The sequence below is a fragment of the Petromyzon marinus genome, chromosome 4, assembly GCF_048934315.1.
Source record: "Petromyzon marinus isolate PM22_M1 ecotype Great Lakes invasive population chromosome 4, UKy_Petmar_22M1.pri1.0, whole genome shotgun sequence".
In the NCBI taxonomy this organism is placed as follows: Eukaryota; Metazoa; Chordata; class Hyperoartia; order Petromyzontiformes; family Petromyzontidae; genus Petromyzon; species Petromyzon marinus.
In genome coordinates, this window is record NC_133670.1 from 16599786 (window position 1) to 16612371 (window position 12586).

Here is a 12586-nt window from a genome sequence, read left to right on the forward strand (position 1 = left end):
GGCTGTCCCTTTCAATGACTCGTCATCAGCATTTCAAGAGGTAGGGTTTGATTTTAGAACAAAAAACGAACGACCAGAAAAATTCAAAAGAATGGGGGTTGGGAGTTGTTTTGATGCAGTGGTGGCTATTTAGTAGGGGTTGGGAGCAGGGCGTTTGAAGGAGAGAGTGTAGGGGGTGGTTGGGTCCTGTTGGGCTGTAGAGATAATGATATGTAATTCCATATGTATGTAGTCAAGTCCGGTGCTGTATTTATTACATAACATGCCCAGAAAGTTGTTTAAAAAAATATTTCACGTAATTAATTCCGAAGTCTACTTCATTTTCAGAGAACCAGTATTTTTGAATTGTTTTGTAAGTTACTCTTTGTCATTAAATTATAGGCCCATGCTTTCATTTTGGGGAATGTTTGTATAATTATAGATTACACACTATAGAATTAACATAATTATCTAATCATTGCATTGAGTGCCTTAGAATAAAATATAACAGAAACATTTATGTACTCTTGATACAGAGCCCAAACCATTGCCTTTAATTTTAGAATAGGTCACAATACTGGTACTATTATTAGATGTATTTGGTTGGTGCAAATTTGCATGAATATTGTCTAATTCCAACTAAAGATAAAAAACACATTTCTGTATACGTCTTAAGTTGATCTTATAAACCTGAAAAGGTCTTAGTGGGTGACCCGAACAAGTTTTTACATAATGGTCCACAATATTATAACTGAATTCCATTGTTCCAGGCTTGACAACTGTTAAGACACATCACTAACAAATATTGTACTCAATATTTGTTTTCCCTTTATCCGAGACGACTTTGTAGGCACTTACAGAACACGTTAAAGGATTAGAGCTCCTGAGTCTATTAAAACCATAGGTGGGCCCTAATCCTAACAAGTCATAGCAAACAAATGCCAGTGCAAGTGACCACAGTAATTTTCTGCCTTGCTTGCACCTGCAGAGGATCATATGTCCACCACGTTCTGTCTACGTGGACATGAAACACGGGGAAACAGGGGCCACAGCCTCTTATGAAGTTACTTGCAAGATAACCCTTGGTACTCAGATCTTATGGCATTAGTGATTTATAAACACAGCCAGATGGAGCATTTACTGTCTCCACATGGAGCTCTTACTGAACATCATTACAACTGTTATAAGCTCGGAACGTGAGGGCAGAGGTGTGATGTATAGGGAAAACATTTTCAAAGTACAAATGGTCATGTTTTCACTTTGATGGTGCAAAATAAGGATGAGCAAATCCCACAACAGTTTTGATGAAAGTAGTAGATACGCAGACAATAATATACAGCACTACAAATGTATCAACGAGTTGTCTAATTGGGGGTGGAGTGATGGTGCCACGGTCAGCGTATTGCGCTATGAACTCAGCCACCCAAGTCTCGCTCCCCGGCCACCAGTGTTGTGACATTAGTGGTGAGTGATAGCTCATGAAGTCCCATACCCCGCTTCACCAACCCACACCATAACTGACATCACACAGGTAGGCGGCCTTCTTCATCCAGGAGTGGACTGACAAAGGGCCTGTAAATTGTCATATTTGTATTTATTTATCTTGTCTAATTATGTATTCAGCGGTCACATTGTCTACACTGTAGACACAATATATGATTATAAAAAAATATCACTGCAATTCATAAAAACATATTCGTTGGGTACAGCTACAATAAATCAACTGGAATTCAATTGGCAAACACCTACAAAATATAACAGGGACAATAACACAACATGAGCTTTAACTTTATCAAACCAAGGAAAGCTTGAATGAGTCTCAAGATTATTTTTCAGAATGGTCTTGCCACGTATTTCATGGTAATTTGCAACTTTTCATCAAATACATTTGTGACAATATTTTAATGATAGACAGCCGCCACACTAGTTTATGGTGCCAACTGTAAAGGTGATTATTTTAAGCGGAGAAAGAACTAAAAAGTACAAAATATAATTCCAGCACAGGTTGACCAAAACGTACACTCTATAGTCTTTGAAATGGACGACAACACAACGAGTGGCATTCACTAGAATACCACAACAGTATTATGTACTTGGCTGCTGCTTTGTTTAATTTACACCAATAGGAAACACTTTCTCTTTTTGTTGCAGACTGGAGGTTTTTTTTTTTACAAATAAAGAGAGGGCTTCTCTCTGTTTGGTAAACAGGCAAGTGGAGGATGGGTTTCCTTCATGGCTGCATTAAAAGCCCCCTGCTGACAGAGGCACATTTCTCCGGGTGACAGGAGTAACATATCACCACCGTTGCAAACTCATTCCAGGTCTTACACTCTGCTGTCTGCATGCGCTGGTCATTACCGGATCGTATAACCCCATCTACAAACGCACGTACTCTTGCCATATTTAACATCACAAATAGTGGTGACATTATACTGAGAACGGGATGGGTATGTTGTTATTTTTTTTCAAACAATGATTTCTTTATAGTTGTTTCATTTCCTCTTCTGTTTAAACAAAACTCGCTTATTTAAAATCAACATTCAGTGGTTTGAAATAATACCGAAACAACAATTCTAACCAAGTACTCGGCAATTACCACTGCAAGTCATTTACGGTTCACATCAACCTTAATTGCAGAACAATTCTGGAGGAACTAAAACATTTACAGCTGTGTGCAACTCACTGCAGGTCAGGCTAGAGTGTACTTATGATTTATGAGCAGTGGATATTATTTTGCTTGCCTGGCTAAAAACTTCAATGTGGGTGGAAACCCCCAGAAATTCAGCACGAACATCTTAACACTCGGTGAAGCTTTGTTGGGCAAATTATTGGCATCGTTATTGTGGAGAAGCCGTTGGCGCAGCAGTTCGCGCACTGTGGCATGACTTCTATTCCCAGAAATGGCCAATATCAGCGGCGACCAATATCTGAACCAGTCCTGAGTTCCCCCTTCACCGACTCACTCCAACCAGCCTGGCGGCATGTGGCCAAACAACCCCCTCAACCGGCACAGTCTTCATCCAGGAGGCGATTGGCAAAGGGGCGGCAAATGTTGTTAGACTGGTCATAGATGACTGGATATCTATATGAGAGTTATGTTTTCTCTTGTATACTACTTAATTGAGTAGATGTTGTAGATTTTCAACATATTTTAAATGGAGGATTTTCCATGACATGGCTATGTAATTGATAATGTACCATAACGCAAAATGAAAACTGCATTTTGACTGCACAGAATGTTTTTCGCATATTTTATAAGCATAGGAACATGAAAACACGTACAAAAAATGTACAGTATGAATGTCTTGATATTTTAATTTCACAAATAAAATTTATAGTGGTATAGTTTTTGGGTATTATGTTTGAAAGGGGTTAGGCACATGATGCTAATTATCGTGAAATAAAACATTCTGCTGTGGCAGATGGTTGAAGAAAATATACCTTCTTCTTTGGTTCTTTCGGTAAAGTCACGTAGAATGAGAATAAAATAAAATAATCCCTTCACCTGATGAAGGCCGCTTGTGTTGTGGCCGAAACGTCGTGAGAATATTATTGTGTTATTTTATTTTATCAATTTATTATTTCATTCTCATTCTACGTGACTTTACCGAAAGAACCAAAGAAGATGAATCCTTGCAGTCACGAAAGGTTTAAATCGAAAAATATACCTTCTCGTAACTTGTCAACAGCAAGAGCTGCCTTGTATAGAGATCTTCTAGCTGTGATGTGTATCGTCACCTGCCATTGCCCATGTGTGAGATGGAACTGTTGACAATCACAGTGATGCATTACTGGTTCAATATATTTATTCATTAATGCCTTTGAGAAATCTCATGAATTATATAAAACATTTGCTTGAGACACGTTGATATCACAGCTGGATGGGGATTTACCGCTTCCAAGCTAAACATCTCGGAGTGCTGTGGCTGCTCAAGAAGGGGCCAACATAGCTAAGAACTTGTGTAGGATCCAGGGCTGCGCAGCCTATTGAGTATGTGGTGAAAGTTGACCCTATAAGCCTAAAAAGCATTAAAAAGCCAAATTAAATAACTCCGTAAAAATGTCAGCAGAAACAAAACTAGTTTAAATCTATATTAACTTAAGAAAAACGAAGCAAAAGGAATTCGGTGAATTGCCTAATTCACTGGCAAGAGAGTTTATTACCAAGACTTCGCATCCATGTGGCACTCGGAAGAATGTCCTCGGCTGCAAGTGCACAGTGTGCAGGACCCAGCTTAGCGTCAGCACGGCCCAGCCACCTGACAGATGCGTTAGTCATGGGTGACTTTCGGAAAGTTGAAGCAATATCCCAAGTTACCTAAAGGCTCATATGCAGGCAGCGAAAAAATTGTTCAAAGATATAACAATTTGTATCGATTAAAAAAACCTCCACTGAAACCACCAAACAACCACAAGACAAGTCTGGAATGTACAACCCAATGCCACAGAAGATACATTACAATACAGGACTAAACTGCGGCTGCCTTTCAGATGATATACTAGTTTTAGAGTTTCCTGAATGCGATTTTCTACAAACGTTTTTTAAATTTATGAATGGTCCCAAATACCCTCCATGAAATGTGGGATATGTGGGACCCACGCTATATCGAGGATACACGATTCATATTTCACAGTTGACCAGGTTGATAAGTTTGATATGTGACAAATGTAGTTGGGTCTGTGATCACGATGATCTTTGAAACCATTTTACATATGTAACCTTTCCAAATATGTGACAATGTTCAATGATATATGAGCATGTGAGTGTCAGGAATAATTTGTTTAGATGCTTAAAAGTTGTGGATTGTGTCAAATGGATGTTTGGATATGGTTTACAACCTGCCATACGAAAGTGAATAGCTACGTTACAAACAGCAGGCACGGCATTCATTGGTCATGCTCAATTTCACCGTTGTCTCCCTGCCAAACCTGCAAAACTTCAAAGCAGACTTTCGGTCAAAACCTGATTTTGATTGAGTTGGCAGGTCCACTACACGCTCTCTGGCAGGAAGCCCAGGATGTCAGATTTTGGGACTCAGACACAGACAAAATCAGTCCGTCTCTATGAGAGCTTTGTGCGGTAGATTACAAGCTTATTTCTACAAAAGCTCAGTTATTACACACAGCATAAAAAGTATATACGCTTTTCATTGGAAATTTACTTTACATTGCTACAGTAAATTTTGATTTAAAGCTTTCGTGACTGCAGTGATTCATATTCTTGGTTCTTTCGGTAAAGTCACGTTGAAGACAAACAACAAAATAATAAAATATATAAAAAACAATAAAGTTCTCACGACGTTCTGACTGTAACACAAACAGTCATCATCAGGTGTGAAAACCAACGGCAAGAAACATTTGAAAGAAGTAGCGGTTTGTATTTATTTATTGTTAAACGTTAGCGCCACGGATAGCATACATTAATTTTTCGTCTCCCCCCTCCTCTTTTCCGAACATAGATGGACTCGTCCTTCTAAACAAACTGTCAAATCGCTATCCGTGGTGCTAACGTAAATAAATAAATAAATACAAACCGCCACTTCTTTCAAATGTTCTTGCCGTTGGTTTTCACACCTGATGATGACTGTTTGTGTTACAGTCGAAACGTCGTGAGAATTGTATTGTTTTATATATTTTATTATTTTGTTGTTTCCCTTCAACGTGACTTCACCGAAAGAACCAAGAATATATATTGCTACAGTAGTACATCATCATTAGTGATTAGATACAACATTGAGTACGATAAGAATTTGAATTTGAATGGAAGCACATTTTATTTTTTACCTTCTGCCGTAAATTAAAATAGCGTGGGATATTTTTGCCAGCATAAGAGTATGACAAATAAGAATAGGTTTTCCAATTTCTGGCAATGAAACAGGTGTTAAGATGTTCAAGCAGCAAATAGAAACCTTTTGCAAGAAATCAAGTCTGCGTTAACATGCAAACACACTCTAATAAACATAAGCATTGTCTTTGAAACTGATTAGCCTACACGAGAGACAGCCTTCTTTGAATCTTTGCAAAAGGTGTTTGAACATCTTCACACCTGTTTTATTGTCAGAAAGGGTAAAACCTATTCTTATTTATCATAAATTTAAATAGAGTATATTGTGCACGCAATGTACAGCCTTTTTGTAAATCCATTGACGGATTAGGGCCTCTACCCCCCTCCCCACTATGTGGATCGTGGGTATTATCTCACCATATTTCACCACACTGCTCAGTGCAGATTGGTGCGGGCGACGAGCAAAAATGTGGAATCATAGAATTTACAGTCCAACATTGGGTTTTGCTGCACTACCCTCTGCTGCCTACCACGTAACCCCAGAGCCTATTGTGCATAGTAGTCACCCATCCAAGCACTGTCCATGCTCAACCCATCTTGGCTTCCTAGACATGACCAGATTGGGTTCATTCCAGGTGATTTGGTCACTTGCAGCATTCAGGTTAGCACTGAACACATTGAGTCTCTCCGGCAAGAGCAAAAGCAAGCCAAATGCAAAGCGGCGAATGGAGCGTGCTGCAGCTCATCTGACCCAGCCACTCGTATCACCCGCCCCACCTGCGGCAGAGTCTGTGGGCCTCGCATTGGACTTTTCAGCGATCTTAGACGACGCAAAACCATAGGGGAAGCAAGTCGCACTTAATTGTCGAGGGACTGCCAAAGAAGAAAAGAAATGGTCTGCACATGTAATTTGTTACCAATGCAAAATGTACAATGTGGATGAAACTTTAAGCAAAATATATACAGTATCATATCTACTGCATTAAAATTGAACCATTTGGCATATTACTTCTACCACTACGGACATCTATTGCACCTCTACAACTACTACTACGGCAAATTATTAAGAGCTGTGTTGCTCTAACCATGCCCTATGCCTGAAATTTACATTTGTCACCATTTCCTCCCTACCTACACCTCTCCCACCCATTCCACTACATGAAGACCCATCTCAACCATGAAGAACGGACCAGCCCCACCTTCTGGCTCCAACATACCGTGAGCGACAAATCAAATGTCCCTGGTGTAGCACAACACCTATCCTCAATATCACAAAAAACAAAGAGAGATGCCCACTAGACCAGCCCAGCCACGAGATCTGAGGTGCGAATGGCTTTTTGTTTCTCACGACCAATGGGTTACTTACAGCCCCTGCTGCTTTTAAGCTGTCAAACTGTCAGCAGGGGAAGGCTTAATTTTAGAATGTAAATGTATACTTTAAATGGGACGTACAGCTCAATAAATGGTTCCATTTAGGTGAGTACAGTAAATTACTTGCGTAGGTTTCAAGCCTGGGGAAATTTTAAATAATAGTAAATACAGATCTAACGAAACTAAAGTTACACTCGTTGGTTGATTTCCAGTGACGGAATGCTGTATTTTCTTTTGATCATAATGAATATCTGACATGAACATTTTAGATTATGATTCAAAAATATCAAATGCTTAAATCCTGCCCGTTAATGCGTTACAGCAATTGTACTTTGTATTGAATATTAAGGATGAATTTATAATGCTGAATTATGAATACATTTATTGTGTATGCTGTAATTCATAATGCCATATTCTAAACAAATAAAATGTATCACTTTCCAAATGAAGAGCAGCATTGTGTTAACATTATTTAAATGCTGAAGGCTACTGCTGTTTGTTAAATGTTAACGGATACGACCATTTTCCAGTGCAAATGTTTGCTTCGGTGCACAGCATGTTGCTATTTTGTTTGTCCTTTTTAACTGGGAGCCATTTTTGGACTTCGGATCACAAGGCCAAGCTCCAAAAACATTTTCACAAGGTAGCCGCGAACAGACAATTCACAGCACCCGGCCCTCTGACTTTCAGCCTGCAGAGGAACCAGGGAATGGCAGCCTCAACCCATGCCTGCCTGTCTTCTGCTCTTGCCATCATCAATTAATTCTGGTTCAGTGGCAAGCATCTCTTACAAGTGGCATTTTGCTTCACAGGGCAACGTTTTGTTTTGCAAAGGCATAGACGAAAGCAAATGCAACACTTGGTAACATTTTGACTGAAAAGCAGGCACCAGAATAAAGTTTGTTATTGATTTGCACTCTAACATCTTGCGCCAACATTGGCGAAACGAATGCTGCGGATAAACATGACCTTACTTTAGAGACTTGGGCTGTCCTCAGAAATGTTGCAGAGAAGAATGCACTTGGTGAGAGATGGGGACCTTCTGACTCCAGTGTTAATGAGGCCCATCAGTTGAGGTGCTCTGAACCCACACTCTCTGACAGGCATTAGAATTGATCATTTCGGCTACATTTGTTCAGTTGGGTCACTCATCTTTTTTTTTTAAAAAAACGTAGTTTATTTCATTGGTCTATGAACAGAACGTGAAAACAATTAGAATTGTACACTGTACATTGTAAGTCTAGACTTGTGTGGTCATAATGTTTTAAATATGTTTCTTGATGTGATATTTCCATTGTAAATTATCTGCATGCTCTAAACGTACGCAACTGTTCAAATAAAACAGTACTGTTCAGACGCACGGGTAAATACTGCTACGTTGCTGCTGAAAAGTCCATTGTGCCACGCTGATGATTGTGCATTCCTCAAGGCTTGTATCACTGCCTTCTGGAAGTTTTTTTGGCCACACTATAAACACCACCGTCCCCTGGTAGACACTAATTGATAATCTCTGGTCGAGTGGGACTGAGCGGGTGGTTTACACCGGAAAGGACTCTTACGGACGAACGACATGCTCGCACAGCCAGCCGCTCGCTGCCTCGGGCACATGGGAATGCGAGTTCTGTACCGCGTGCACACAAGCGTGCGCACGCGGACTGCACGCAGCTCGCAGATACAGTTCAAGATGCAAATGTGTGAGGACAACCATAACCCATTTGCTGCTTACTGTGAACTCTGGTTGTGGAATGTTCCGCTCCAATAGGATTGTACAAATGTCTGCTAGGATTCTCTTTTGCTGTTTCAATGCTGAATTGTCGGTATTAGGGAAGCAATGAATGACAGGGTCTAATAGAATATGGTCAAATGTGATTGTAACAAACACCAGTTAATCTGTAGATTTAAACAGGCTCATGAGCGCTGTGTGATTCCTGCTGGAATCGCGCATCCTCTGCAGCTGATTCCCACGTTGAAATCTCCTTTCACTTGAAATTTTAATAGAGATTCTGATAAACAAAGTGTTCAATTGAATTCGATGTGTTCAAATGGCTACGCAGGAATCACCATTGAGAGGAATTTGGATTTTTTTGAGAGCCCAGGAATCGTCCAGAGTAATAAAAAGAACAACATACAGAGAGAGGTGCACTGCTCACCAACAGTAATTTAAGGCATGACCTCAAATTCAAATGAATGGGCTTATTTGAAAACCTAAGAATCAACAAATACAATCCCCATTCACTTAAATGGCAATTCCGGGCATAACCATTTATATAAATGGGGATTCTTTCAAAGCATAGGGATCATTCAGGAGAATTCCAATTCAATTTAATAGCAACTCCACTAGGCCAACAAGGTGCCACAGGACCTCCCTTATTGCCAAGTCACACGGCTCTCTTTCTTGCTTAAATGCCACGCTGGGCTTTGTGCAGCCCACCCATCCCATGATTCTGCTAAGAAACATTCAATTGTAGCTAAGGATCATGAACACTTCCAGCATTAAAAAAAACAAATTTGAATTTCACCATAATTCACTGATGTCTTAACAATTTGCCAGCAAGGAACACTCAAATAAATACACAGATACAGCTGTACACACACAGAAAAATATTCAGTCTAAGATGGTACAACTTGTTTTAGTTTATTATTCTCAAAAAAATGTTGACTACTATTATTCTACTCTATGGCATGCTTAAAATATTTAAATATCTCAAAAGTAGGGCCTTAACATACTGTAATGACCTTTCCCTCCCCCAACTCTCATGGCATTTGTGCTCGTGCAAATTTGATCATCAGACCGAAACCTCAATTTTTAAACGATAATCTGAAGTTCCGGCTGTAGAAGATTACGTTGGTGATTTAATAGCTGCCAAGACAAGCCAGAAAAAATGAAATAGAAATGATATTTTTACACACAGGGACCATGAGTGCACGATCAAAGGATGCACTAGGCTGATGCATAACTTTTTATACAAACAAGACCTAGCCATGCATTCAGATTTTAAAACAGATTATTACACAGTGGAAATGCTGTAAAAATAAATGCGTGTAAGTTTATCCTCTGTGTTACATACACGTGTGGAGTGGTCAGAAGGTTTTGAAATTGGATATTAAAAGTACACATACTTGTGCTTGTTCCTATAGTGTTATGATGACCCTTTACATCGATGCAATTTTCTATGATTTCTGTCGTGCAACATTATGCATTTTGTGACCTCAACACACAGGGCAACATTGCACTTAAGAGGTGTGGGAGTTTGTGGTATGCATCGTCCACACTGTTAATACTTTCAGAGAAAAGTGTGTGTCGTGAAGCGTTTACATAACCCATGCACATGCGTGCTCTTCCCTACCTTGTTTTTCTTTGAGAGAAGACATGGAGAAGGCAATTACTGACTTTTGCAAGGCAGAATGACTTTTTACACTGCAGTTTCTCGTGCTGTAAAACGACCAGGTGTGGTGAATATTTTTTTTCACAGCCGATATTTAGCAAATAACCACATTAAAAAAAAATCAGCACAACGCAACTGAATTAATATGTATAAAAAAAATATATTACAATAAACACGTGAGTTAAAGCGACCGACTGAAATGTTGAGAATATTTGGAATGGAGAAGTGCATAGTCAGAGGTGCAGGAGTGACACCGCCTTCAAGAAGAGTGGCATTTGTAAATATGCAGATGTGGTGTGCGGTTTAATGCGTGGGCGAAATAATAAAACGGTGCACAAGAAACGCTCAGGTCGTGTGTGTGTGTTTTTTAAAACAACTTTTTAGAGGTAAACGTAGGTTTAAAAAAATACTTTCCCATTTTAACAACCAACTCCAGCCTTCCCGAGACGACGCAGCACACAGCAGGTCGCCGCCGTGCTGCTGAAGCGATGGAATGCATCCGCGTGTGCGAGCCCTCCACAATAGCGGTCCGTTGAGCGAAATCTGTTCTCCATGAAGGCCAAAACAATGCCATTGAATGCACAAAATCTTTGAGCGATCTGGTTATCATCTTGTAATGAGACCCAAACACGCAAGAATGAAACTAAACAAAATCAAGGACGAACCACCCAGTGACATTCTCATGATTCACTGTAAAACTACACAATTTTTGCATTCTGGCCTCATGTGCATTGCCTGATATTTGTTTTCAGTGCCATTTCCGTATTGTTTCCGGTTTACGTGCAAGTTTGCGCGTGTCAAGTGAGTTTTAACAAAACACTGTCGTTACTAACGGAACTATTTGCAAATATGATACTTGGGCTACAAACAAGGCTGCGTGTATTTGTAATAATGTCCATTGTACTGGAATGTAGTCAAAGATGTTAGGATGATAGGCAATATAAGGTGAACCATAGTTGTTTTTAGGATCATGGTAATTATATTATAATTATTATTGTAATACAGTACTCGGATAGTACATGCTTTGTTTGTGATAGTTTACACTTCTGTTTAACATGCGTCCAGCAGTACTGTTACGTTTGTTATTTTACATGCATTAATGCCTTGGTTTTGTACAATTTATACTGATTTAAGGCCAAGTGGTAGCTATTTTAACAGTTAGATAACTCATCCATTGGGAATGTTACAACCTTGGTGGCAGTTTTATAGCTTTGAGTGACTCATTTAAACAATTTGATCACTATACTCTTTGGTTCTATTCGGTAAAGTCACGTAAGTAAAAAAGAAAAAGAGAACCAAAGAGTATGGATCCTTGCAGTCACGAAAGCTTCAAATCTAGAATTTGATCACTAAAAACGAGTTATGCTATCCTCCCCCATCCACCTCAGTTTAAATAGCCGAATAGACATGCCACTGGTATTGACAACAGAAAATAATCTTGAAAGCGGATAAGTAAAAAGACAAATTCAATGTCGACCAATGCATCATCCACGTGGTGCATGTATGACACACACAAAGCGTGAATAATGTGTCGTATTAAATGTGTGTCCACTGGGGTGCACACAGCGGCCTTTGTGAGTGTACACCTTTAATCCCGTTCATACAGAGAGCATGCCACGTGTTTTGAAAATGGCACAACACATATGCCTGCGTGAACGTACATTCCATAAGGAAACAAGCATCAGCAATCGTCTTCTAACGTTATAAAGTATACAAAGACATTGCTCACTGGCACAGTATTTTCTGTGTGTATATACACACACACACATGCAGTTACTGCTTACGTTATTTTTCACCACCGAGTTTTCACTTTGGTTATCGTTGCTTAGGAAAACACCAGAGCCCTTTGGCCCCTGCAGATGGAATTTCATCGCTGCTGAAGATGTGTAGAGGATGGCTCCGTCAAATCTCCGTTTCAGCTGCTCCGCACCACACTCTGCATCATCTTCCCTGAAGCAGACTTCCTGAGCTCTGCATGCTGAGCAATCACTTCACAGCGGCCACTTGCCCTATTCATCACTGTCTCACCAACAGGCGCGCACACTCTTCTGTGCTGACAGACTTT